The sequence below is a fragment of the Megascapheus bottae genome, chromosome 2 (assembly GCF_031878675.1).
Source record: "Megascapheus bottae isolate mThoBot1 chromosome 2, mThoBot2.hap1, whole genome shotgun sequence".
NCBI lineage: Eukaryota > Metazoa > Chordata > Mammalia > Rodentia > Geomyidae > Megascapheus > Megascapheus bottae.
Genome location: NC_143510.1, coordinates 81,820,237 through 81,848,134, shown reverse-complemented (window position 1 = coordinate 81,848,134; position 27,898 = coordinate 81,820,237). Strand labels below are relative to the sequence as shown.

The following is a 27,898-nucleotide window of genomic DNA, read 5'->3' as shown; positions in this document are numbered from 1 at the left end:
AGCCCTGCTATCTCCTATTGTAAAGAAAGATCATTCTATACATCACAGTTGTCTTATTAGTTCCTGGAAATTTGTTCCTAAGCTTTGATTACCCTTTTGATGGCACATTAAGATACCATATGGCAACTCACTAGACATGAGTGCATTGCATAAACCATTTCTATAAATAAAGCAGTTGACAATTATCTTCAGGGCAATCACAGATGAATATGGGAGCCAATCAGAAACTGGAATGTATCTCTTCTGTTTCCCAAGCCCTCAGCACTTTTATACAGAAGTATGCTGGCTGTGGTATAGCCGGAAACAAAGTGTTAGGTAAATCAGTTCCAAAACTACAAACTATAATGCTTATGAATAAATATCTTTAAAAAATCAGACACAAGAAAATGAAGCCCAGATGGCATAATGACAATCACTAGACCCTGTGTTCTTAATAAGACAGTCAACCCAGCAAATTCTTGCTCAGGATGACAAAGCAGAAGGAAGAGATAAAACACATCTATTTACTTTATCAGTTTCCTCATGAAAAAAAAAAGAATGATTCATACTATAATCCTGCAAAGCAGAGGTGCATTAGTCCTGAAGGAACCTTTAGGACTTCAACTCAATGATACAGAATTTCAACTGTTGGCTTCATTTTTGCCTATACATCAGTTCTGTTTTGAAGGGGAAACTGACATAGTAGTAGCAAAGGAAGTGCACAAGCAATTCCAAAAGCCCTCAAATCATCAATTTCCTTTAATGTGGTGAGTGAGTTAGGGATAAGCTTGCTGACTTAAATCTTTTTCCAATTTTGAGGCACATGGAGGGTTTTCTTTGAGACAATAATGCCACAAATATATCCTAACAAAAAGCAAATAGATGTCTGTTATTGCATACTGTCCATGCTTATATCCATTTTCAGAGGACATAATGAGGATAGGAAAAAGGGTTCTTAAAAAAAAAAACTTTTCTTGGTAGACAGGAAAGAAAACCAGAAGATCTATCAATCAGCTCTGATAATCAGTTTGGTAAGTTTCCATAATAAGTGAAGGAAAAGCGATTAGCAGATTTACAGAATACGGAATCTGATTATGCCAAACAAGCTGGGTAAAAGGGAAAGGAGAAGCAGGAAGAAGAAACTCTAAGCTAGATCTTACAACAACCAGAAAAATATGCCAGGGCTTCCCACAGAAGAGAGCTTAAGACCCAGGGTCATGGGTATGATTTAGAGATTCTGAATGAAAGACAAGTAAGACAATGCCCACTGTGATAAGAATTGGCTCCTTATTTCAGCCCCATTCATGGTGATATAATGAGATTGGCGGTAGCGGAGGTGAAGCAAAGAAGACAAACGGCAAGAAGAGGATCCACACGAGTTTCTCTTTCTGCAGCCAATTCAAGTCTTACCTGTTTTTTGTGGTTTTTTTTTTTTACCACAGATACTATTGAAACATTTCAGACAATAAATTAGAAACTCATACTTATAGCTAGAAATGGTGGTCCATGCCTATAATCCTAGCAGCTCAGAAGGTTCAAAGAGGAGGATTGTGGCTTAAGGTCAGCCCAGGCAAAGTTAGTGCTTAGGAATTGGCACACACGATAGGGTGCGTGCCTAGCATATGTGATACCCTGGGTTCAATTCTAGTAATTCCCACAAAGACAAAAAAGCAAAAACCCTTATACTTAGAAAAACTGCATTTGACATCCATGCAGTTGGTTTTGAAAGCCAATCTCAACTCTATATGCCAATCTTCACTGCATAAAAGTATATTATATAGGCCCAGGAATATGGCTTTATGGTAGAGTGCTTGCCTAGCATGAAGCACTGGGTTCGATTCTTCAGTACCACATGAACAAAAAAGGCTGAAAGTGATGCTGTGGCTCAAAATGGTAGAGCACTAGCCTTGAACAAAAAGAAGTTCAGGGACAGTGCCCAAGTCCCAGAACTGGCAAAAAAAGAAAACAATATACATACACAATGTCCATAAGCCATAATCATTAGTCACCACCAAGAATTTCACAGTTGAAGTATTTTATATGAATATAAAACAATAAAATCTGTGCAAGTTGTTTTAAGAAGAAAGGATATAGAGGGTGAGTTCACGCATGGTATACATGTATAAAAATGTCACCATGAAACCTTCTCCTGTACAATTAATGTATGTTAATTTAAAAAATCTTTAATTTTTTATATACAGTAAAAATAATTTCAAAAAGCACACTGCCAAGGGCCGGGAGTTTGGCCTAGTGGTAGAGTGTTTGCCTAGCATTGCACGAAGACCTGGGTTTGATTCCTCGGTAACCCACATACATAGCAAAAAGCCGGAAGTGGTGCTGAGGCTCAAGTGGTAGAGCTCTAGCCTTGAGAAAGTCCAAGGGCAGTGCTCAAGCCCTGAGCTCAAGCCCAGGACTGGCAAAAATAAAAATAAAAAAAGCACACTGCCTCTAAAATAATTTTGACTCTTCCAAGCACTGATGTTCATCTAAACGGAACAAAAGCCACAATGTCCAGCACACTAATATGTCATTTTAATATGACTAATGAAACTGGTCCTAAATCATAGGGATGTATACACACCTGTAAAAGCTGCTGTTTACTGAGATCCAATTATCAGCCAACTGTTTATCAGCATTCAAGCTCTCTAACATTTCATAACTCCCCCACTTCTCTACAAATTCTGCTAGAATCTGACAGCACTGACACACTGTCACATTGGTGACACAGTAAATATTTTCATCTGTTCCAGGTTTTCGCCAGTCATATTTAACATATATTTGAGAATACTAAATCAAAAGACGTACAACGTGGTACATTTTGGTTATAATTCTTCTCCTCTGCTTTTGTGTTATTCAATTCACTGAAAATTACTATCTACCAGACACGTGAATTCATCTGACATCCTCCTTTTTATATTACTTGGGTCATTTGAAAAAAACAAAAACATATATGATTGACACAAGTTTGAAAATGAGCTAGGTGCTGGTGGCTCACGCCTGTAATCCTAGCTATTCAGGAAGCTAAGATCTGAGAATCACAGTTCACAGCCAGGCAGGGCATGAAAGTCTGTGAGACTCATCTCCAATTAATCACCAGAAAACCAGAAGTGGCACTGTGGCTAAAATGGTAGAGTGCTAGCCTTGCGCTGAAGAGCGCAGAGACAGCATCTAGTCCCAGAGTTGAAGCCTGGGACAAAACAGAAGAGAGAGAGAGATGGTGGGGGGGGAGACAGAGAGAGACAGAGAGAAACAGAGAGAGAGAGAGACAGAGACAGAGACAGACAGAGACAGAGAGAGAGACAGACAGAGAGAGAGAGAGATAGAAAGAGAGGAGAATTAGTATAGCAAGGACCACCATGGATCACTGATGAATGACTACTCTTCTTGGCCTAGCTTAGACTCCCAATCCTCAAATCTTTGCCTACTGAATACCCAGGATTACAGATGTGAGCCACAAATACTCAGCTATTAATCTCCTCTAAACCTAGTTTCTAGATTGCATCTGTAGAGGGAATTATCCCTATAAACTTTTAACTGAACCACCCATATCTATCTCTTATTTCTTCTCTCCGTACTTCTTACCACAGGGCTTTTGAATATGCTACTTATCTATCTGAAATATCCACTTTGGACCCACTTTAGACTGATGAATGACTACTCTTCTCATTTCATCAGAGAGATTTTCCCAACATTTAAATTATGTTTTCTTGGGCATTCTCTCTTATTATTCATTACAATCATCTCAGATTAGCATTATGTAATTATTCACGTGTGTGCTTCCTCTATTTCACTAAACCCTAGTTTCCATAAGGACATAAATTAGACCATACTTATTCGACATTATGCACCCACTGTGTGACAGTTTGGCTAACATTTGTAAGTGCTCAGTATGAATTTTTTAATTAATTAATTAATTAATTAACAACACAGAAATATTTTGCCATGTAGTTAGTACTACGACAGTTATATATTTTGAGTGCTCTGGTAACACTGAAAGAATTAATCATTGCATTTAAGAGATTTTCAAAAATTAACTTCATTCTCTTCAAAATCTGATCAAACTTTGACAACATCCACAATTTCACTGGTTAACTGGTAAAAACCATTTTTGTAGGCATGTGGCATAAAATAATAAAAAATACCATTACTTATTCCAGTATTATTTAAGTATACTAAAACTTTTCGTTATTTACCATTCTGGCAGAGATAGAAAGTATTTTTTTTTTTGGCTGGTTGGTTATGGGGGCTTGAACTCTGAGCCTAGGCATTATCTCTGAGCTACCCCTTGAGCCACAGTGCCACTTCTGTTTTTCTGATGGTTTAATTAGAGATAAGAGTCTCCTAGACTTTAGTGCCCAGGCTGGTGTTGAACCATGATCCTCAGATCCCAACCTCCTGAGTAGCTAGGATTATAGGAGTGAGCCACTGTACTGGTGGGATGGTAAGTATTCTATGTTTGTCTTTAAAACACTTAGATATTAACCCGGGCACTGGTGGCTCATGACTGTAATCCTAGCTATGTGGGAGGCAGAGATGTAAAAGATCATGGTTCAATGGCAGCCTGGGCAGAAAAGTGCTCAAGACCACTTTACAACCAATATCTGGGCATCGTGATGCACACCGGTCATCCCAAGCTATGTGGGAAGGTGAGATTGGGAGGTTCAAAATTCCAGGACACCCTGCACAGGAAAGTTCTCTAAGACTCCATCGCCAGGGAAGAAGAGAGACAGGTGGTAATGCTTGTGGCTCATGCTTCTGATCCTTACACCAACAGGAAATCTGAGAGCAGTCAGACTGCAGCTCAGGCATGACCTAGGGTGAGAAGAAAAGAGGACCTTGTCCTAAAAACAGCCAGTGAGAAAGACAGGGCTGGAAGCATGGCTCAAGTGGCTGAGCATTGGACTAGTAAAATGAGGCCCTGAGTTCCAAACTCAGCACCACCAAAAAGAAAAACAGATTTAGGGCCGGGAGTTTGGCCTAGTGGTTAAAGTGCTTGCCTAGCATGCATGAAGACCTGGGTTCGACTCCTCGGTACCACATACATAGAAAAAAGCCAGAAGTTGTGCTGAGGCTCAAGTGGTAGAGCGCTAGCCTTGAGAAAGTCCCAGGACAGTGCTCAGGCCCTGAGCTCAAGCCCAGGACTGGCCAAAAAAAAAAAAGAAAAAACAGATTTATATGTTGTCATAAAAAAATAGAATAAATACACATACACACACAATACTATCCACTAGTTAAAAAGAGTTATCTATTAACAAAATATAACTATAATATTCTCACTTAAAACTGATCTCAGTTTGAGGCCAGTTGAGCAAAAAGTTAGCTCGACATCAGTTCCACAAATAATCTAGGTCTGTAATCCAAGATACAGAGAGGGCCTGAGGAAGATAGTGTATAGTACAGGCTACTGGTGATGCTAACATTCATATGTTAGGTAATGATAACATTTGAGCCCTACCCCTCCACCCTTGTGGGTTCTCTATGCACATTCTCATATGAATGTGTGGTCCTTTCAATGCAGGGAAACACAGGATATGGATGCATTATTAGGGTACATAAAGATGTCCTAAAATTGACTGGTGGTGATGAATTCACCAAAATTGACTGAACGTGATTGAATTCTGTAGGTAAACTGGAAAATATTATGCATAAAGAATACATGAATCATTGTTTAAGATTATCTGTCTATTAGATAAGGCATCACAAAAAATTCCTGGGAAGTGCAGAATATACATATATATTAAACAGAGTTTTCAAAAGTGAAACAGTATTCTGTTCAGTAGAAGAATCAGGATACACACACAAATGCAACATGGTAAGACTAAATTGATATCCACAGACCAGTAGTGGTAAGAAGAGGACGGCAAATGAAACATGGTGGAATGAATGAAGTTAGAGGTAAACAGAGCCAGAGAACTGATCTAGAGCAAGGACATAGTGGTTCGGGCCTGGCATCAAAGCTGGGAGGCTGCTGGCCACAAGAGAGGATGAATACGGTCACTGAGGATACAGAGGGTCATGGCTGCTCTGGGGATCCAGTGTCTGGCTCCTGATGTTGCCTTGGATTTTAACTGACCTGAGTGATTCATTTCCCTTGAGTTTCAGTTTTGTTAACTGTGAAAAGAGCTCCCAAGTGAGTTATAAAGACACTAATACCCCTTATATGGTTCACATAATTATTGTGAGGACAGGATGTGACAAGGTGTGGACTCTGGAAAATAGAAGGTAGCATTAAGACACTAACTGTGTTTAAGTCATGGTTAATTAGGAAATGAAAGTTTGGTCTTGGCTTAAAGTGATTTAGGATAAAAGTAAGATAGTAGGCTGAAAACAGTTTAACCAACAGAGACAGAGAATCTATATGAGCAACAGAATGTGTACACCTGAGCAGCCATCAGAAACACACAGCTTAACTTGCTGAAGGCTGGACTGAATCCAAAAGATCATGGAGCGCAAAGTGGCCTTGACATTCTGACTTGAGGAAGTTTCTGGAACTTAGGATCTCTTGAAAGACATGGGTATAGGTGTAATCAATTCCTTGATAAGAACAATGACAGCTTGGGCACTATCCCCAAAGTTTATGTGATACTGGAAGTTATTCTCTTTAAGTCCGATGGCATAGTAGATCTCACTGTGAATTGGTAGGATGAATTCTACACACTTCCATCTCCTACATCTTCTCCTTCTTCACCATTCTCACCAATGCTACCACAGTGAGAGTCAGCACCATCAAAAACCACCCAACACCATCAACAATGAACAGCTACCAACCGTCACCACCCAAACACCACTAGCAATAACAGCTAGCAAGATCACCGAATTAATGAACACCCACGAATAATATCCATTTGAACACTATCAGTAACAATAGGCAGAAATGTCACCAGTAACCCCAACACCATAAGCAATGAAGAGCCATCAGCAATCACTACCCAATTACCACCAACAATTGTCAGCAATATCACTAAAAACAACCCCAAGACTATCAGCAATGAACACCCACCAATAATAATTGTCTAAATACCACCAGGAACAATGGGCTGGCAATATCACCAACAACAATTCCAATGTCATTAGGAATGCATGCAAATGCATGTACAACACAGACACACACACACACATACACACACACACACACACACACACACACACACACACATCTCTGGTATAAACTTCCAATTCACTCAAAATGAACTTTATAGAAGGAAGCTACATGAAATAGGAGTGGAGATAGCTTACGTTTGCGTAAGTTTTAAGCCCTTCTGAGACTTTCTGGTGCTGCCAATGGTTCTTCTACAGAAATGAAGAAGAAACCCAATTCAAAACAAAACATGGGGAGGAAGGAAGGGAGGAAAGGAAGAAGGGAGAGAGAGAGTGGGGGGAGGAGGGGTAAAGCTCATGATGGTATTCAGGAAGTCTAGCCCAGGAAACCACAGCATCTGGAACAGAGTGGAGGAAACCATGGGAAGTCAGAATAGAATTTTGAACAGGTAATTGTTATGCCATTATTTCTCTGTTGCAACTGAGTGATCCTGGGAGTCCATTTTGACAACAGTTCAAGCTTGGAGGTGGGCAGCAACTGCAAGGATATAACCACATGACAACAGTGACTTTGAACTGGATGGTGACCAGGGAATTAATGAGAAATGTCCTCTTCTGGTATCGTCTGACCCCTTTGTTTTTGGCCTAAGCATGATCTAGCCCTCTGTCCTAAACAGAGGTTCTGTTTTAGGTGAAGCAAGAATCACTTTGGTCCTACCATATAGGACAGGTTACTAGTCTTCAGACACCATTTTCTCTTTTTCAGACTGAAAATGAAAGCAAAACATTAACTTGCATCCTTCCTCCTAAATTTTCTTTCCCACTCCCAAGATGTTTAGAGTTGATATCATCATATGCTTGCAGAATTATACAGAAATAATTTATGACATATCTGAATTGCAAAATTTGAATATGAAATTCTATCTCATTGTCAAAGGGTGAACCAAGGTAACAGTGATAATCACAGACAATATGCTGTAAGTGAACTTTACAACTTGGGAGGGATGGGTGAAGGGAAAATGAGAGAAAAACATGGGAAGGGGTAACAATGTTAGAAATAATATATTCACTACCTTACGAATGTGACTGTAACCCCTCTATACATCACCCTAACAGTAAAATAAAATCTAAAAAGTAAAATAAAAAAAGAAATTCTATCTCATCATCCATTTTAAAAATACCATACCACTGGCACAAGAACAGGCCTGAAGACCAATGGAATAGAACTGAGGACCCAGATATTAAACCACAGACCTATAGCCACCTAATCTTTGACAAGGGAGGCAAAAAAATAGAATGGAAGAAAGATAGCCTCTTCAACAAGTTGTGCTGGCAGAACTGGTTAAGCACCTGCAGAAAACTAAAGTTGGATCCTTCTTTGTCACCCTGCACTAGAATTAACTCCAAATGGATCAAAGACCTGGAGGTAAAAGCTGACACACTGAAAACTTTACAAGAAGGAATAGGAGATACACTAGGCCTCCTTGGCACAGGTCGAAACTTTCTTAATAAGGACCAAGAATCACAACAAATCAGAGAAAGGCTGGATAAGTGGGACTGCATTAAACTGCAGAGCTTTTGTATGGCAAAGTACATAGCTAGTAAATTAATAAGGAAGCCTACAGAGTGGGAGAAGATTTTCACCAACCAAACAATGGACAAAGGCCTCATATCTAAAATATATCAACAGCTCAAAAAATGGAATCACTCCAAAACTAATCTCCAAAGTAACAACCATCCCATTAAAAAATGGACCAAAGACTTAGAGTCTTCTCTGAAGAAGAAACAAAAATGGCCTATGGACACATGAAGAAATGCTCAACATCTCTGGTCATAAAAGAAATGCAAATCAAAACAACTCTAAGATTCCACCTCACTCCAGTTAGAATGGCCAGGATCAGGAAAACGAATAACAACAGATGCTGGAGGGGATGTGGCCAGGAGGGATCACTACTACACTGTTGGTGGGAGTGCAAACTTGGTCAACCACTATGGAAAGCAGTATGACAGTGCCTCAAAAGGCTAACCATAGAGCTTCCCTATGACCCAGCAATTCCACTACTTGGCATTTACCCAACCATCCAGAAACTAGGGCATACTAAATCCACTAGCACAACAATGTTCATTGCAGCATTATTCACCATAGCAAAAGTATGGAACCAACCTAGATGTCCCTCAGTTGATGAGTGGATCAACAAGTTGTGGTATTTGTACACAAGGGAATTCTATGCTGCAGTCAGAAAAAACGACATTGCCCCATTTGTTAGGAAATGGAAAGACTTAGAAAAAATTATATTAAGTGAAGTAAGTCAGACTCAAAGGAACTTAGGCTCAATGGTTTCCCTCATTTGTCATAATCAGTAGAAACCTTGGGCTCTACTAGCAGAGATCTGCAATAGAGCAAAACCTTGATACATAAGGCCATATAGTATGAAGCTAATTGAAAAGACCTCCAGGATATTGAAACAAAACCCATACAATGAATGATTGTTGTCCTTAATGTACTATGTTATCTCTCATCTCTTTTGCTGTCCCTTGGTTATCTCATATTGTTACAGTATCTCACTTTGTTACCTGATATATCAGATATATTTGTATTTGGTTATTTGAAATTGGATATGGAAGGGGGGAAAACAAGATGAGGGGTGGGGGGAGAGATATGGGGACCAAGACATGTGAAAGGGTATCAATGTATGGGAATTAATGCACCATCTATCTGGCAAATATCATGTAACCCTTCTATTAATTACAATAAAAATATATGAAAAAAATACCTTACCAAGCACAAGTGCTCTCCTCTCTCTTCCTCCCTTTTCCCTTTTCCTTCCCCACTCTTTCCTTAATCCCTCCCTCTTTCCCCCTCTCTGTCTCTGTCTCTCTGTCTCTCTCTCTCTCTGTCTCTCTCTCTCTCTGTCTCTCCCTCTCTCTCTCCCTCTCTCTCTCTCTCTCTCTCTCTCTCTCTCTCTCTCTCTCTCTCTCTCTCTCTCTCTCTCTCTCTCTTTCTCTCTCTCTCTCTCTCCTCTATCTCTTTCTACTGTTTGCTGACACTGGGGCATAAACTAAGGGCTTTGCATTATTCCCTAGATTTTTCAGCCCAAGGTCTGTACTCTGCCATTTAAGCCAAGCCTCCACTTTCAAGCTGTTTGCTGGTTAGTTGGTGATAAGGGTCTCACAGATTTGTCTCCCTGGGCTGGCTTCAAATGGTGATCCTCAGATTGCAGCCTCCCAAAGAGCTAAAATACAGGCATAAACACCCAGCACCCAGCTCCAGTTTCTAAGAGTGGGAAAAGTTATATAGGTTTTTTTTTTTACTTTAACTCTTACTTCACCCATGCCTCCACAGAATTGTAGCCTAACATAGTATGTTTTTCTGCTGAAATGTCTTCTACTGCTCACATGACTGTGCTTCTTCATAAGGCACCATGTCAGATTATTATGGTTTGGTATTCAGGTTGTGTCTATACCCCTGCACACTGCATGATGGTAGGTTAAGACAGCTAAGAGATGCTCTGTTCTGCTAATGCGGGGTGGGGGGATAAGATTGAGCATGTCATCTAGACAATTGGGAACTAACAGCCTTAAAACCTTTCCTACTCTGCTGAATGTTTGTGTATAGCCTATTTAAAGCTCTTAAGTGTAGATGAACTCTCTAAGCACCAGAGAATATTCCAACAACTTTCTATGTACAATCCTGCTTGGTTCCTCCTCTGCTCTCCTTGGAGGTGAGAAAATCCATGTTTTCTATTTGGGCATATGTCTGTAGGTCATTCAGCTTGCTCAAAAGGACAATAAGCACAGCTTTCATTTGAAGCTGCAACAACAAAGTTCTCTTTAACCAGCCTCCGAAGATTTTATGTGCTATAGAGTACTGCCTGGTCTCAAGTTCAATGTTAATGACTGTCAAAGCTTCAGTGGAGAGAATAATACCCAGAGAAGACTGCTTTGAGGTTATGTAATCCATCCACTTTTCTTACCCTTGGGTCAAATCACACCAACAGATAACTTGTACCCACACGGAAGCCTGCCAATTGCTATCACAAAATTTTGCTTTGGGAAAATGCTTAACACACACACACACACACACACACACACACTTAGGAGAATTAGCATTGCAAAAATTTGATGATTTCCATAACAAAATACAGTGTATTCTTTTCCAGGGAATTCTGGGAGAAACTGCCGAAGTGAGGCCAAGCACAGTTATAACCACCGTGAGGGGCTGATTTATCTTTACTTCTGTAATAAGAGGTTTCTCTTCCACTGGCTGATAGGAGACTTAAGGCCCAAACTGTGTTTTATGGTTAGCTTATTGCGGGATGCATTTTAGTTGTACTCTTTATTCCCTTTTTGTTCCAATTTCTCCCTTACCTTGCTCTACTGCAAATTCATATTATTATACATGCACACACATTATTATGTATGCATAAGTAATATGCATAAAATACAGGTATCTTGCAGTTCTGTCCTGTTAATGAAGTTTCTCTGCATCCATAAAAGAAACAGAGCTGCTTCTCCTTTTAAAATATTGTCTACTTTTTAAAGTTTGGAGTCATAAATACACTGGAAATTGTCATATAAGACCAAGTTATAAAGAACAAGGTAGACTCATTATTATTTCTAAAAGAAATTCAAAGCCATATGGGTGTGCAGAGGTACTCAATTAACATTCCAGCAATAACAATAGAAGCCAAAACCTATTTCTCTACTTCAATAATAACCATTTTTGAGCTTCTACTTTGTGTCAGACATTGAATTATATAGAAAGAATGAAAGGGAAAATTAAAGGAATTTTTAATTCTAAGAACCTACTAGTCTGTGGAAGAAAGGAAAGTAATCAAATATTAGAGTTCTCCTACAAAACCAATGATGAATCAGGGTGCAGGTGGTTCATGCCAGTATTCCTAGCTATTCAGGAAGCTAATTTCCAAGGATAACGGTTCAAAACCAGCCCTGGCAAGAAAGTCCACAAAACTCATGTCCAGTTAACCACCAAAAAGCCAGAGGTGTAGTTCAAGAGGTAAGAGTACCATCTTGAACAAAAGAGCTCAGGACATTATCAAGTCATGAGTTCAAGCCCCAGTACCAGCACAATCACTCTATCAATAAAATTAATAAAAACAACTAATGATGAGATCAATGTCCACATACTGGTTAGGTACTATGGAAGAGGAAATTTCTACCATACAAGATAAACAGAAATCCAAACAAGAGTATAGATTTTGAGACTCTGAGATTGGGTAACACTGAGCACATATATGCACACAAACATGTATGTGTACATGTGTTTGGTATGAGTGTGTTCATATTATGATTCACATAATGAATCATTAATAATATGACATAAAGTCTACATATGGTTATACAGAAACAGTGACCCTTGTGGGAGAAATAAAAGTGCTTTGTTTTTAGAGGTTCCAGGGTTGAACTCAGGGCCTTGCACTTGTTCAACTTTCTTAGTTAGCTAAAGTTCTACCTTTGAGCCACACCTCCACCACTGGCTTTTGCTAATCCTTTGGGAGACAAAGTCTCATGAACTTTCATTCCCCATGGTTGGCACTGAAACATAATATCACAGATCTCAACCTCCTGAATTGCTAGGATTATAGGCATGAGCTACTGGAACACAGCAAAATAAAGACTTTTTATTGACTAGCTATGATTTAGAAAAATCTATCTCATTCCCCATTCTGCTTATTATAGTACCTGAAGAGTTAATGACCATCTGGTTAAATATATTTCCTATCCTTTTATCTCATTCTCTACATTCTCCTTAACACCTTTTAGCCCTAAGTTAGGCCTTCTGATTGTGCCTTGCGGTTTTTATAAGGATCTATCTTGTTTCTTGGATTTGTTTTGAAGAACTGTTCTTTCTCTATAAAGTCTAGACTATCTTCAGTTTCAGAGATTCTATATTCTGCATCGTCTAATCTGCTGTCAAGACTTCCTATTTTGTCCTTTATTTCCCTGCCTTGAAATTGATTTTTGATGGCTTCAATTTTGTTGAAGCTTTGTTTTATATCTTGTATGGATTTATTCCTTTATTTGATTTTCAGTATTCTCTCTCAAATCCTTTAGCTGAGTGGCTATATTTTCATTGGACTCCCCTTCCTTCTGTTGGAATTCATTCAGCTTTCTGTGTGTGGCTTCCCTGGATTCTTCTATTAATCTTTGGTTGGCCTCATCATACTCACACATAGCCATATGCAGGCAATCTTTTCATTCTGCGTGTTTATCAGTCAAGTTTATAGAGCATTTTGAAAACTATGCGCTAGGTTTTTCATTAAATGATCTATTCCCTGTTTATTTAGAGTGGGAGTAGAGATTCCTTGACTTGCCATTTTTCTTATGCTTCTATGGCTTGTTCTGTCCATTTGGAGATGAGAGCAAATCTAATACAATAGGACATAATTTTAAGACAAAAAGCAATCCTGATCCCTGTAACTGCACAGACCATAGAGGTTCAAAATCATAGGTATGTATTATCCTCTCTCTTGTTCTTATTTGGGGAGGGGTACTGTTATTCAAGAGTGGGAATTATGTATAGTTGTGATCTGTGAATAAATCTGTCATGATTTTTAAAGCAATCTGAACTGAAAAGATAACATGATGAGCCTCTTTGACACAGTCAAAATGGATACAACTACAGTCTAGCTCAAAGAAAATCAACCAGAGACCAACAGAGTAAAGAAAATGAAGAAGGAGCGAAGGACCAGAAATGAAGGAAAATGGGTTGAGGTGAAATTAAAAGAAAGATTAATAGATAAAAGGGGGAGTAAATAAGAATAGAGGAATTATGTCCATCTTATAAAAACAGATTACAAGAAGAAAGTACAAAAAAGGCTGTTGTGGGTTACTGTACAGCTAACTGGAAAGTAAAGTATACCAAAGTAAAGCTCTGGTCTCAGAGATGGCCAAGAGAACAGTGTCTACTGTGGTCTAGGTTTAATTTACACTTTTCTTGCACTATAAAAATTCATCTATCTCACAGGGCCTGGAGTAATCTCAGTATGAATCACCACCATCACTTGTACAAGTCAAATCTAAACCCATGCTTGCCACCTCCTATCCTTCCAGTCAGAGTATGACTAAAGTGGCACCTGTCTAGGACCACAAAACAAAACAAACAAAAAAAGGACCTTCCCCCATGGAAACTCCCCAACCTCAAACTAGCCCAGCTTCTGCCATGGTATCAAGGCCTCTGCCTAACTGACTGGAAAGATGTTTTACTGTGTTTTTGCAGAAACTAGAGCACAACCTGACCTGTATCCTGTTGTGATAGCATATTTCTAGAAAGGGTTGTACAAAAGTTGACAAACAACCAACTTGACAAAAAAAAGAAAGAAAGAAACTAACTGGCCAGATCAGCTGGCTTTGTGGAACAGCTTGTTGGAACAAAACTACAAAACAAAAATGTCAGCAGTCTAGTCTTTCTACAACTTAAATGCTGACAAACGCCAGGCACAATCATGCAATCCCACTCAGAGTGGCACTGCCCATGGTGTCAAGCTTTCCTCCCTTGGCACATTAATAAATGTTTGGCTCTTCACTCATCCTGTTTTCCTTGTGAATTCCTCCATACTCACACACTGGCTGAACCCCCTCCCCTCCCACCCATCCCTAAAGAAAAGTGGCATAACCCATCCCATTAGTTACAGAAATAGACTTATTCGGATCTGATGGCATTACATCACTCAAAGGTTACTTCTGAAAGGTGGGCATTAGTTTTAACTCTCTAGAGTACTTAATAACTTTTTACTAATGGAGAAAAGTACCTGGGCCTTTTAGATTAAAACCTGCTTTTAGATAAAATCCCTTGATATAACATTAACATTTCATCATCTTCCAGCCCATCTTTGTTTACCTACTCACTCTCAGAATCCAGGATCTGTGGTGTTCTCCATGTCTCACAAATTGTTCTCCTCCCATGTCAATCAGACAGTGGCACTACTATTAGGACCCTGATGAATATTTGCTGAAAATTCTCAAGCTCTGAAACTGCTTCAAGTTCCACTGACATGGAGCCTGTTTATTAATTATACTGCTCAACCAACTAAATACCATTTGTTGACTCTTTTAAACCTTATTTGACAGAGCCTCCTAGTATATAGAAATTCAAGGAAATCTCTATGGAATCATTGCCCAGCATCCAGTGCAGCATCAAGTACCTAGGTGAGTAACAGTGAACCTAGTTCAGAGTTCATGGTGGCCTTCTCACCATCCTGTTCATCCAAAGCACCTTTAATAATATAACTTTCTCCAGCTAGACTTCCTTCATCCTGTATAACATATTATAAATGGCCCAAATAGCACTAATCCAGTCTGTACTTGCCTACTTTGTATGCTAGGCACTTCTTGCCTCCTTAGCTCCTAATCTTACCTCATTTCCCCACCTCCAAAGCCCCCTCCCCTGGCCCTGTGAATTCCTGCATCTGATGACTCCTTATAGTCCGTTCTTCACAGAGCAGTGAGATGCTTCCTAAGGCTTGGGGCAAATCAAGGCACTTCCCATCTCACTTCACATACCACAGACTAACCTACAAGCCTACCTGCACCCCTCATAGCTCTACTTCAGGCCTCCTGGGCCTCCCTACAGCTCCTTAAGATCTGTGCTCAGATTATCACCTTGTCCAAAAGATATCCTGGTTAACATATCCCTCATCAACCTCTCTTTTCCCTTCATTCTACTGTACATGGCTTCCTCATATTGCTCTTGGCTTATACTTCCATCACAGCCTGTTACAATCCTCCCACTTAGATATAGAACTGGAGGGGGGAAGGCTGGAGTGGCATGCTGGGACATGTTGAGCACCAACAACAGAGCCTGGCACATAGGTGACTAGAATCATTGATGGCTGAGGGAACGTACCCTCAGGTCCTTCTTAATGCCACTACCCAAGCTTCACTGAAAGCCATCCATACTAGTATTCCTGGTTTGATACCCATATCCACCTAACTTGTCTTCTGTGATATAATCCACAGTTTTATATTGCCTCTCTGTCACTCCAAAATTTCTGCACTGTTACAGAATACAATACAACCTCTTTCAGATGTTATATAGAATTCTTGAGATCTAGCATCCGCCTACTGGCATGCCCTATCACAGTCCAAAAGGCTGAATTATTTGTAGCTGACTGGTGCCTCGGTCCCATTCTACTTGCTAGTGTTTCTTTCTAGCACAGTCTCTGTTTTGTTCCTCCCTCCCCGTAGTAATTTGTCTAAATGGTCCCAGTTCAAATGTCACCTCCTCAGGAAAGCCTTTTGTGAGGCCTAGAACAGTCCTCCCCCTGAGGTCCAACTTGCAAATATGTTCATGAAAGCACATTTCCTTATCTTATTGTAAGTATTTGTTTCATGTCAGTCTGCCAGTGAGCAGCCAATCTTCTTGGTAAAAGGACCATGTCTTATGAGTCTTCATTTTCCTAATGTTTGGTCTACAATAAATGCATATTTACTGCTGCCTGAGTTAATTAATGACTTGTGAATTAATACAAGGAATGATACAAGGTACATTGTAAAATGACCTGGGAAAGTGAGTTGCTGATTGGAAATGGGAAACAACATTTTTGCTATTCAATTAAAAATTGAAAATGAAATGTTTTATAGTTTAATCAATAATAAAAAATAGAGGGATTTAATGGAGGTAGAAAAGAAAAAAATTAACCAGTCACATCCATTTTTATAAACACTGAGGATTCTAATATTGACCCAAGATACTTTATTCTGTGGTATTCCCTTCTCTTCTCACCCCTACAAATTCCTGACATGAATTTTTCCACCAGGAAAAATTCCCATCATAAACCATATCAAATTATTTATTAAGAGAAAAAACTTACTATGAGAGCTATATATGAAGCTATATATGACCCAAGATACTTTATTCTGTGGTATTCCCTTCTCTTCTCACCCCTACAAATTCCTGACGTGAATTTTTCCATCAGGAAAAATTCCCATCATAAACCATATCAAATGATTTATTAAGAGAAAAAACTTACTATGAGAGCTATATATGCTTTGAAAACCCTACTGTGACTCACAAAAGAAAATCCGGATAATAAGTGCATACATGTTAGAAGATAGATCAGTTTAAGATCACAGAGAATTCTTCCTAGATTAAGCTATGTATTTTAACTCTTTATAGAAATGTGTTTCTTTAACATTTAGACAACATCTAACCAAGTCTGTACAAGCAAAATAAACATGCAAGAAGAACCAAGGAAAATGGGTGCCAATGGCCCATGCCTGTAATCCCAGTGACGGAGAAGACTGAGATCTGAGAAATGTGCTCTAAGCTAGTCCAAGAAGACAGATCTTTCCAACTTAGTGTTTTATCATCAAATCATTCATCATAAACATGAAGGAAAAGTCATGCTCACAGTTATTAAAGAAATATTTTGTTAGGAAGGAAAAAATACATCTACGTAAGAGAACTTCTCCAAATATCTAACACCAGAGAGACTCAATGCCAACAAGTTAACAATTGAACAAGTAAACTACCTGCAATGCTAAACACTTTCTAGGTATTATCTCATGTAACACTCATAACAACTATGAGGTAGGGATTATTTGTTATCCCATTCTCATAATTAAGGACAATAGTGCAAAAGGAGCTTAAGCAATCTGCCAAGACCCAAATGTGAATAAGTAACACGGTAAGAATGGAAATTAACTATATGCCCCAGAGTCTGGGTTTCCCTCTGTCAGGAAATTATTTTACTTTAAATCATAATTCTTTCAAAAACAAGATAGAAAATCCTGACTGAAAGCTTGTTTAAAGTAGAATGGAACGTCAATGATGAATTAAAGATCACAGAGAATATACAGCAAGAATCTTTAGGAATCCATAAATACTGCTTTTTTGTTGTTGCTTCAAAACATCATTTCCATTAGTCAATTCTTCTAGAAGTTCTACATCAGCAGAGCCTGTTTCTGTAAACGTTGATCACTAAAAAACATATATGTCTCATTGGCTTTTTCATCCAATAGAACTTTAGGAATTCTTTCCTAAACTTCCTATGGCTTCACTTTCCATCTCACTCCTCCCTTCCTCCATCACCTTCCACAGATCAAAACTCCTCACTCCCACAGATCTGCTGTTCTGCCAGGAGAACACCCAAAACCAATCCTCTCAGACCCAAGTGAAAGGCCTATCTGTTCCTATCTCATGCTCTTCATTTAAATTCTGACAACTTTACCATCCACAAAATACTCATGAGCTTCTATTTCCAATTCAAGAACTTTATACCAATTCAAGTACTAAAGGCCTGATAGTAATTTTTGTTCACAGTGTCCCAATTGTTCAACGGCTGTGTTTATCAATGGGGAAAAAAAATCCCACAACATTGTGGCCTATGACAGATTCGTCAGAAAATAAATGTTAAAATAGTAAGCTAAGAGCAATAAACAGAGAAGAAAATAAACAATACATGTTATAGTTTATGCTATGAAGAACCTTCTCTCCCCCTCAAGAGGCACATGAAGAAACACTTGGTTCCCAGCTAGTAAATTCAGTCATTCAGAGGTGACTGGATCCTAGTGACAACAATTTTATCAATGAGTAATCCACTGATAAGTTGTTAAGTTCATACATGTGCTACTATGAAGTGCAAGAACAGGCCACTGCAGGGTGGGGGAAGGGGGATGCAGACCTTTCTCTGGCCTCCTCTTTTCACTACTTCCTGACTGCCAGGAGTGACCAGCTCTGCTTTTTTTATACTCTCTGCCCTCGATGCTCTTTCTACATTGCTTCAGGCCCAAAGACATGAAACTGGCCAATTACAGACTGAAACTTCTGAAACCATGAAGCAAAATAGGTCCTTTTTCCTTCAGGTTGTTGAAAGAGAAAGGCTGTTGTTAGGTATTTTGTCATAGCAATAAAATCCTAACAAATCGCTTAAACTAGATACTCCTAAAGAAAACAAAATGGAGATAGCAGCAAAAGAATTCTGATAAACTTTTTGCATTTGCTCATGGACTTGTCTGTTTCCTCTGTCAATCCCACCAGGATGCTAGCTCCAAGAAGGCCAAATGATAATCTTCATTTCACAATTGTTTCTTAGGCCTGGAGCATAGCAAGTGTTCAATAAAACATTTGTGGCAAAAGTAAGTGAGCGAAGTGTCCTCTGTAGTCTTTCCTATCTAATTATCTCTTACTCCCTAAAGAAATATATTGGCTTTAATGGTGTATCCAAGCTATTTGGAATATTCCTCTAAACTCTTCAGTCTTTTTAGGCTCACTTTAAGATGAGGAATCAACTGTTCAGATCGAATTCTGAGGTACAAAAACCTACCAACTGACTATTCTCTAAAAACAAATTTCATTTGGGGGAAAAAAGAGAGGAGAGAGACAAAGCAGGAAACAAACTCCATGGAGGAATGGAATCTCTTACAAGTAGATTTTTCTAAGCCACCTTTACCTATATGACCTATATGCAATTAGTTTATGCATTCATATCCTATCCATAAAACAACTGTATTCCTTGTAAACAGCACAAAGTTAAATGCCAAAGAAAAAAAGACATGTGATTACATTATTTACTAACAAGACAACGATCCATGGGGTCCTGAGCATGCCAGTTTAATAGGCACTTTAATTAGCTCAATCCTAAATGCTCTCAAAATCTTCTGACTGATTTAGGTTAGATTTTCTGGCTTCATTTCCTTCTGAGGACTTTGAATGTCAAAGCACATCATAAGGAGCAAAAGCATAGGTGGCAAATAAAAGTATTACGAGTTATGGCCTTCCCGATAAATACACACTTGATTCACTCAAACACAAGGAGACATTCCCAAATTCCATTTTTGTTTTTTCAAACTCTATTAATTGTCCCCAAACTTTCAATAATGATAGACAGCATTAGAATTCCAATACCATTCTCCCACAGGTTCCTCCCTTTCTTTCCACCTCCAAAGCCTCCCTCCAGAATGCCTCCTTCATCTTCTGCCATGTCTATAAGCCTTAGTCCAGTAGCTTCCATGAAAAGTACTCTACCACCACCACCAGTATCTCAGACCTGCATTCTCAGACATTCAGGAGGCTGAGATCTGAGGATTAGTGTTTGAAGCCAGCCTAGGAAGGAAAGTCTGTGAGTCAGTTATGGCCAATTAACTAGCCAAGATCCAGAAGTGGAGCTGCGGCTCAAGTGGTAGAATGACAGCTTTCAGTGAAAAAACTAAGGGGTACCACCCAGGCCCTGAGTTCAAGCCCTAGTACCAACAACAATTTTTAAAACAACAACAAAAAAAAAAAAACAAAATCAAAAACAAAGTCTACTTTGTAACCAGGTAATTTACACCGATGACAAATTTTCACTACTTTATGGACTTTCAGAGGATGGAAATAATACCTTCTTAAAATATTTCATTCCTTGAGCTCTAAAATAGAACATGCTTTAGATGATAATTCTACATTTTTCATTCAAGGATTACTAGACTTCCATAATGTAGTCACAGAGCCAAACTTGGTAGTGTGGAGAAGTAGAGTCCCTAATTCTTGAGGAATAAAAGTCTTGGAGAAAGATGCAGGTAATGACACTAGACTCTGTAAAGTCCTATGAGATGTCTGTACTGGGGGATTCAAGAAATTGGGAGAGGGAGTGGAGGAGGGAAGGAGGGAAGCAGAGTCTATCTAGCTTGGTTTTAGACAGTAAAAGGGGCAGTAAAGATAATGACTAAAAGCTCTGGGGGAAGATGATTTATCTAAACTTTCCTTAAAAGTTTAAGCATAGAAATGGTGGGAAAAGCGTAAACTAATTCCGCAATGATACTCACTAGACACAATGTTGGAAATGAACAATACAACTTGGTAGAGAGGAGGGGTGGGAGGGAAAAAACTGGGAGAAAAATGAGGGAGGGGTTGACAGTGTTCAAAAAGAAATGTACCTAATACCTGACTTGTGTAACTGTAATACCTCTGTATAGCACATTTACAATAAAAATTTAAAAAGTTTACCTGGAAGAAAAGAGAAATATTCAAGTCAGAGGACATAGCATGGGCAATGTGCTCTATGTGTCTAGAGCGCTGCAAGTCTTTGACACTTCTAGACCATTCCATGGGGCATCCAAACAAGGAAGCAAACACTGCACAATAGGATGAGCTGGGAAGGCTAGAAATTTGATCTTTGATCTTTAATTAGCTCCAGGGACACTGTGCCATTAAGACTGACAATCTGGAATTCTAGAGAACCAGGTTCATTTTGCCAAAGAATGGACTTGCCATTTCATGAATCACAGGTACAATGAGAACAGGCCTAGCCAATTAATCTCCTGTGTTCAGCCAGGTAACAAAAATCACAAAGCTAAAGATAACGGTTTGGAAAATTGGAAGATACATGTTGCAACAACAGCAAAAGTGCCTTTTTCTGACAAGAACTTCTCAGTGAAATAACCACAAACAGAAACTGCCCAAGCCAAGTATTTTACAAGAGAAAAGCTATGTGAAATAGTAAGCTGAACACAAGATGAGAACCAAAAGATGATTGATGCCAGGAAGCCTAAAAAGACTCAGAGTTCCTCAAGAGCCAAATCTGGCTCTTTTATGAATGGATACCTGACAGCAGACACGGTAGGTGCTCAGTGAATATTAGGACAGTTGAGGAATACAGGAAGGAATCAACCCATAAATATCTCCCTTCACAAAACAGAAAAGCATTATGTCCATCACTGAAGAGTAGTCTATTAGAAAACAATCTTGTAGTGTTTGGTTTTTTTTAAAAAAAAAAAAGTAGGACTCCAATATGTAGAAAGAAAAGAAAAGAAAGAACGAAAGAAAGAAAGAAAAAAAGAAAGAAAGAAAAAAGAAAGCAAGCATGCACATTATCACACAAGCATGAATAAATCACTATAAACATTAGCTTGAAGTGACTCACTCTGACTGGTACAAGCCACGTAATCTGCATGACATGAAACCAGGCATAAATGGACACCAGTGAGTTAGATGCCACAAAGCATTGTTGTGAGCAGTGAATGGTACAGAACACATCATTTGTGCATTGTGAAGGGAATGGAGAAGGATTCTATGGAAGCAAAGGCACCTGCACTAAATTTATCATGCATGGATGCTGAGCAAATCACCACTCCTGACAGGGTCACTTTACCTTCTTAACTTCTATGAGGTTCTAAGACCACAGGTGACCTTTCAAAATGTGACATGGCAAGCAAGTGGCAGTCATAAACATATGGGCCCAACTTGTGTAGGTTCACCATCTAAGTTAACTCTGAATGTCCTGCCACTGTCAGAGCTCAGAGGGGTTTGGAGTGTCAGAAGAATATGCAAGGCGCCCTTCCATGTAGGTATCCAATTGTAGCTATCTTGTAATAAACAGAAGTAAAATAACAATGCACCACTCTTCGTGCACCTTGAGATTACCTGAATCAAGGACAGACTGCAGATAGAGAATTTGAGTCACACAGACAGTTGTGTCAAGGGCTGCACTAGAATCCAAGGGGGCCTGAAGAGAACTCTGTGTCAGAGTCTTTGGCCCCTGAGAGTCTGAGGAGACTCACTCTCCAAAAAGAACAGGATGCTCCTAGCTGGAGACCAGCAGGGAAAGTGTAAGGAAGTGAACTTCTTGTAATTCAACAGAAGTTCACTTCCTTACATTTTCCCTGGTCACTCAGGCCTAATGAAGGGTCAAAGATTCCTTACAAGAGGTAAGGTCCACAAAGCCTGTCATGGTGTCTTTCTGACAACTTCTTGAATCTTTAGTCTTTAGAGCCAACAGCCTGGCTAGGGAATTACATGCTAAATAATATAGGGAAGACTTTTCCCCTTTTGTCTTACATTATTTCAGGGCTGTGATTTGGTTTTGCTCCAAAGTTCTGCCATCTCCCTCTACCATCCAAGAGATATAAATGTTTATGTTGCAAGTTACAACAGTCTGGATAGGATTTTTTTCTATTGAGGACATGATTTTTCTTTTCTTTTCGTTCTTTTTTCTTTTTTACTTCCAGGCGGATCTATTGACTGTAGTCCTAAATGACTTCAGGAAGGAGGCACAGATCAAACATACAGTAGTCACCACAACTGGTGAAGCATTTCTCTCATTTTATACAATCTGTCTGAGTTGCCAATTGAATAACAAGTTCCTTTCAAAGTAGATCACCATGGCTGGTGCTAGAAGCAATTCTGAATCTCTGCTGAGGTTCTAAGAAGCTGTATGTGGGAGTTGCACATTACTCTTTCTACTCTATAAAAGGGGCTTGTGGAGAGATGGTAAAAGGGAATATATTGACTTAATTATATTGGAAAAAAAGCAACAGAAAAGCCCAGCCAACTTCCTCATGATATGGGTTCATGCAGTTCCCAGAGAAAAGCTGTATCATAAAAACCAAATGATTTTACTTTGTATCACCCATAAACTGCTTCTTTTAACACCACACACACACACACACACACACACACACACACACACACACACACGTGTACATACATACGCAAACACACAGACACACACACACCATTCATGTAGCAACATGTCAAGGCTGGAGGGCAGTCTAAACCAAGCAGACCTAGAATGTCAATTAAAATGCAAAACTGATGCTATTTTTGGTCCTGGTAATCAACTATGGAAAAGAATTTCAATGACAAGAATACCTGCAGAAGCATGAGGTTATGTTTATATTAATGGAGCAATTTCCTCTCTTACTTATATGATTATCGCCAGAATAGCTGCAGTTTGGTTACTAAAAGACAAGCTGTTGCCCAAGTGCTGGTATCTTATGCCTATAACTACTCAGGAGGCTGAGATCTAAAGACCACAGTTTGAAGCCAGCCTGGGAGGAGGAGAAGGGAAAGAAAGAGGGGAAGATGGAGGGGGAGAAGGAGGAGGAGGAAGAAGAGGAGGAAGACAAAGAAGAGGAGGGGGAGGAGAGTAGAAGGGAGAGGAGGGGGAGGAGGCAGTGAAGGAAGAGCTGTTCTTCTAGTGTTCTAGTAGGAGAGTGTCAGCTTTGAGTGAAAAAGCTAAGGGACAGTGTTCAGGTTCTAAGTTCAAACCCTAGTACTGGAACAATAATGAATGACTACAATAAAAGAGATAAAAGAGGAGCTGTCACTAACTCCTCATTGATCATCTCACAACTGTCACTGAGTGAGCTTCTCCATGCCCAGATAAGTTTATTCACATAAAGAGAAAAGAGAAGAAGGCAGAAAGCAAGAGCATTAAAAAAACTTAGAGTATTGATTCATAATACAAGCTTCAGACTTTTAATTAAAATAACCACCAAAGGAAATAATCAAAGCACGGTTTCGATGATAACTATAATTAAGGAGTGTGGAAAGGGAATAAATCCATTGACATCAAACCAGGGTTTCTAGCTCCAATTCAAATAACTTCAGTTTTGCTAGCAATATTAGTTGCAAGGAAACACACAGAAATAAAAATGTTGCAGTGACTTTGTCACACCAAGATGCTACAGGCTCCACTCAGCACAGCTTCTAGCAATTTTTCCTGCGGTACTTTTCTATACCGCAAGGGAATTAACATGATACCACCTTGAGAAAAAGGAAATGTTGAAGAATGTACTTTCCAGATCCAAAGAAATTCCCAGAGGTGCTATCTAGGGGGGAATGTGGAAAGTGGGGAAGTCCTTATTAATAATAACAATAATAACAACAAATAATTAATAATAGTAAATTTATCTAGAGAATGTAGGCAATATTTCAGCAACTTTCCTTCTCTTTCCTAAATGAGCATACTATAACTATCATAAATATGGGTACATAATGTTCAAAAGCAAACCAACAATTCATTTGTTTGTATATGCATATATATATATGCATGTGTGTACATATAAATATACAGGTACAAATTCTGGTCAACTAGACAATCTGTCTAGAAAAATAAAGCCTAAGCTCAATGCTAAAGTTACAACTAATTAAAATACAATCTTTTCCAAGTACATCTAATATTGCTGCAGAGTGAAATAACAGTCTATTTCCATGACGCCCAAGCTCATTCTAACTCTATCTTGATGAATACCTCAAGTTGAGTTGCTAGGCACCCAATAACAAAAAAGTCTTTCAATTGGAGGAGAAAAAATTAAGCAAAGTAGGAAAATATCATTAAGGATAAAAGTAAACAACTACACATTAAAGAATCATCAAAGGAAGCAAAAAGTGTACCAGTCATATCAGCATATTGCTAGGAAACACAGTGGACTGCAAGAAAGAGTAGACGGTAGAGAAACATGCAAACAATGCTGAAAGTACTGTATTTCAGACATTATTTAAGAATTCAAGAGTATAGTCCACAACAAAAGAATTTCCTCTATGTAAGTTTATGAATATGTTTGTGTTCGTGCATATATGATTCCTGCTTCTGTATCTCTCATCTCAGTCTCTCTCAACCTATTTGCTGGTTTTACTCTAGAGTATCAAATAAATATCTATAAATTCTGACTCTCTAAATGCATGCTTTCATATATGCAAAGAAATCTTCACAGACACGCAGACAAACACACACAAAAAAACAAACCCCATGAAATGTATCTACTTTCCACTCAAGGAACAGGAAAAAAGAATATGCCTAATGTCATCATCACTATTTTAAGAAACATCTACATGGACAGTAGAAATAAAAGTGGTAAGACAGAGCAAGATAAATACAAAACTTTTTTTATATTCTAAACTCCCAGTGAGCAAGAAGGAAAGGCAGAAATTTCACCCCATATTCCCCTTTCTCATTTATCATGAGAATTGCAAATCAGAGACTGAATTGCATATGATGGTAATCCTTCCTGGTTTACTAGAAAACTTCACATAACATCAAACAAGCCAGCCCAAGACTTAAAAGGGACTAAATGGGACAACAACTTTAAATCTGATTTTTTGGAATACTAGCTTGACCAAAATTTTCAACACATGAGAGAGAGAGAGAGAGAGAGAGAGAGAGAGAGAGAGAGAGAGAGAGAGAGAGAGAGAGAGAGAGACAGACAGAGAGAGAGAGAGAGAGAGAGAGAGAGAGAGAGAGAGAGAGAGAGAGAGAGAGAGAGACAGAGAGAACGCGCACAGAGAAACAGGGAGAGAGACAGAGACATAGAGACACTCCTACAATGCATAAGTTCAAAAAGGTAAAACTCCTGAAACATTCTCTATTTCTTTGGGGCTTCAAGAAGCATCTTGTAAATATACTTAAAGTTGTGATATTCTTTATAACCGACCTTGGGAGACCAAGTGGAAAATTAGAGCTGCATTCTGAGTCCTGCCCTGGAACAAACAACCTGCCATACACATCTTCTTCATTGGAAACCTGCTTCTCTTTCCTCTTAGAAAAGTCTAACCATGCCAACAACTTCCAAGCATTTTATCTCCCAGCAGGGGGATGAAACTATGTTGTCAACTCAAAAAGAAAAAGAAAATCCTTTTTATCACCATGTTATCACCCTCTAAAGAGACTTAAAAATCCCCAGTTTGCAGAATTGGCTGCTCTGAAAGTCAGCAAGGAAGGAAGCAATGAGGTCATGCCGTTACTCCGCGCTGCCAGCACAGGAATCCTCTCGCTCGCACTGCGAATGTGCCTGCCCAAGTTGTAAACCCCACAAGACACAGGGCCATCCTAGACCCTGGGTGAATGCAGAAAGCCTGGCTGCCCACAGCAGACTCCAATAGAACTCACTCATGTGTGCACATCTTCCTTCAGAAAGATGGGAGAGTTGGTCGTGTGGCTGGTCACCAGCCACCCCACCCCCAGCCCCTCGGACAGTGACCCTCAACACACAGAAGATTCATCTTGCCCAAATCTGTCCATCATCTTTGCACATTGTCTGCATACTGCGGCAGTGTACCATTGCGAACACATTTGCCTGGCTGCTGCTTCAAGGACAAAGAGAGAGAGACAGAGAGAGAGAGAGAGAGAGCGAAAGGAGAGATAGTACTTATGTTTCCATCCCTACCAGAGAGCTCAGATTTATGGGCGGGGGGAGGAATTAAAAGACATCCCTTCCAGACGAATGACCCCCTTGGCATTTCAGTTAAGGAGATCTTCTCAGACAAGGATCCAGGAGAAAGAAGAAATGCAAAAGGAAGGTCACTAAGCTGAGCAAGAAAGCGAGAGCAGCCGAGCTAGATCCTTTCACTGCCGCATACAGCTCATTCATTGCAAGCACTTACCATAAAAATAGAGAGTCAGCAGAAGGGTCTTTCCTCTGGGTCTTCCTCAGAAAGAGATCCACTGTGAGCCTCCAGGCTACACTCCAGAGAGGCTGGCAAAGTGATGACAGCGACACAACCACCACACACAAGTCTCTTTCAGCCTCCCCTCGGCCCCGCATGCAGTTGTTTGTGCCGCAAAAAACACTGAGAAGTCTGGAACAGGACTCTCCCGAGAGCAAGCAGGAGTGAAAGCAGCCCAGTGAATGTCACCATGGTCTCACAGCCACCAAGCCCAGGACTGGTCCTCCCTCCTCAGGGGTGCAGGGGTAGCATGATGGGGGGGAGGGGGGATTAAGAGAGAAGCTGAGCTCCAGGAGATGAGAAGAAGGATGGGAAGAAGCCTTTTTGGGGTGGAAGGAACTGCCGGTAAGAACATCAGCATTCCATATCAGTTATTGCCAGCAACCAATCAGCCCAGGCCTAGTGAGGGGGGGTGCCGTGTCAGTGTGACAAGAGAGTGGCAGATGACAGCCAGTCCTGGGAACCATAGGACAGCCCCCCTGCCTGCAACAGAAGTTTGGCAGGAATGGCATCTCGCATCTCTCCAGTTACTGCTAATATTTGCTGATGTTTGCTGACTACCAAAGCCCTCCACTAGCCATTCAGGAAGTTTCCAAGGCAGCCCACAGTATCCGCCACAAACTGAATTTGAAGCCACTATTGATATCTGATGGCATCTCAGTGGCCTTTCTGACCTGCTTCCAAAAAGAGTGGCAATTCCACCTGGAGATTCTT

The 27,898-nt window shown here is 39.6% G+C and overlaps 1 protein-coding gene across 3 annotated transcripts in view; it reads right to left on the bottom strand.

Annotated features, from left to right (window-relative positions):
• The window catches only part of Ano4 (anoctamin 4), a 262,002-nt gene extending 234,605 nt beyond the window's left edge, over window positions 1-27,397 (bottom strand). For 2 of the 3 annotated variants that reach the window (XM_090328489.1, XM_090328491.1), the window contains exon 1: window positions 27,122-27,396. The gene's annotated coding sequence lies outside the window, so the exon portion shown is untranslated. Of the gene's footprint in view, window positions 1-27,121 lie in introns of all 3 variants that reach the window. The other variant, XM_090328490.1, reaches the window with a different exon arrangement.
• Between the last annotated feature and the right edge of the window lie 501 nt (window positions 27,398-27,898).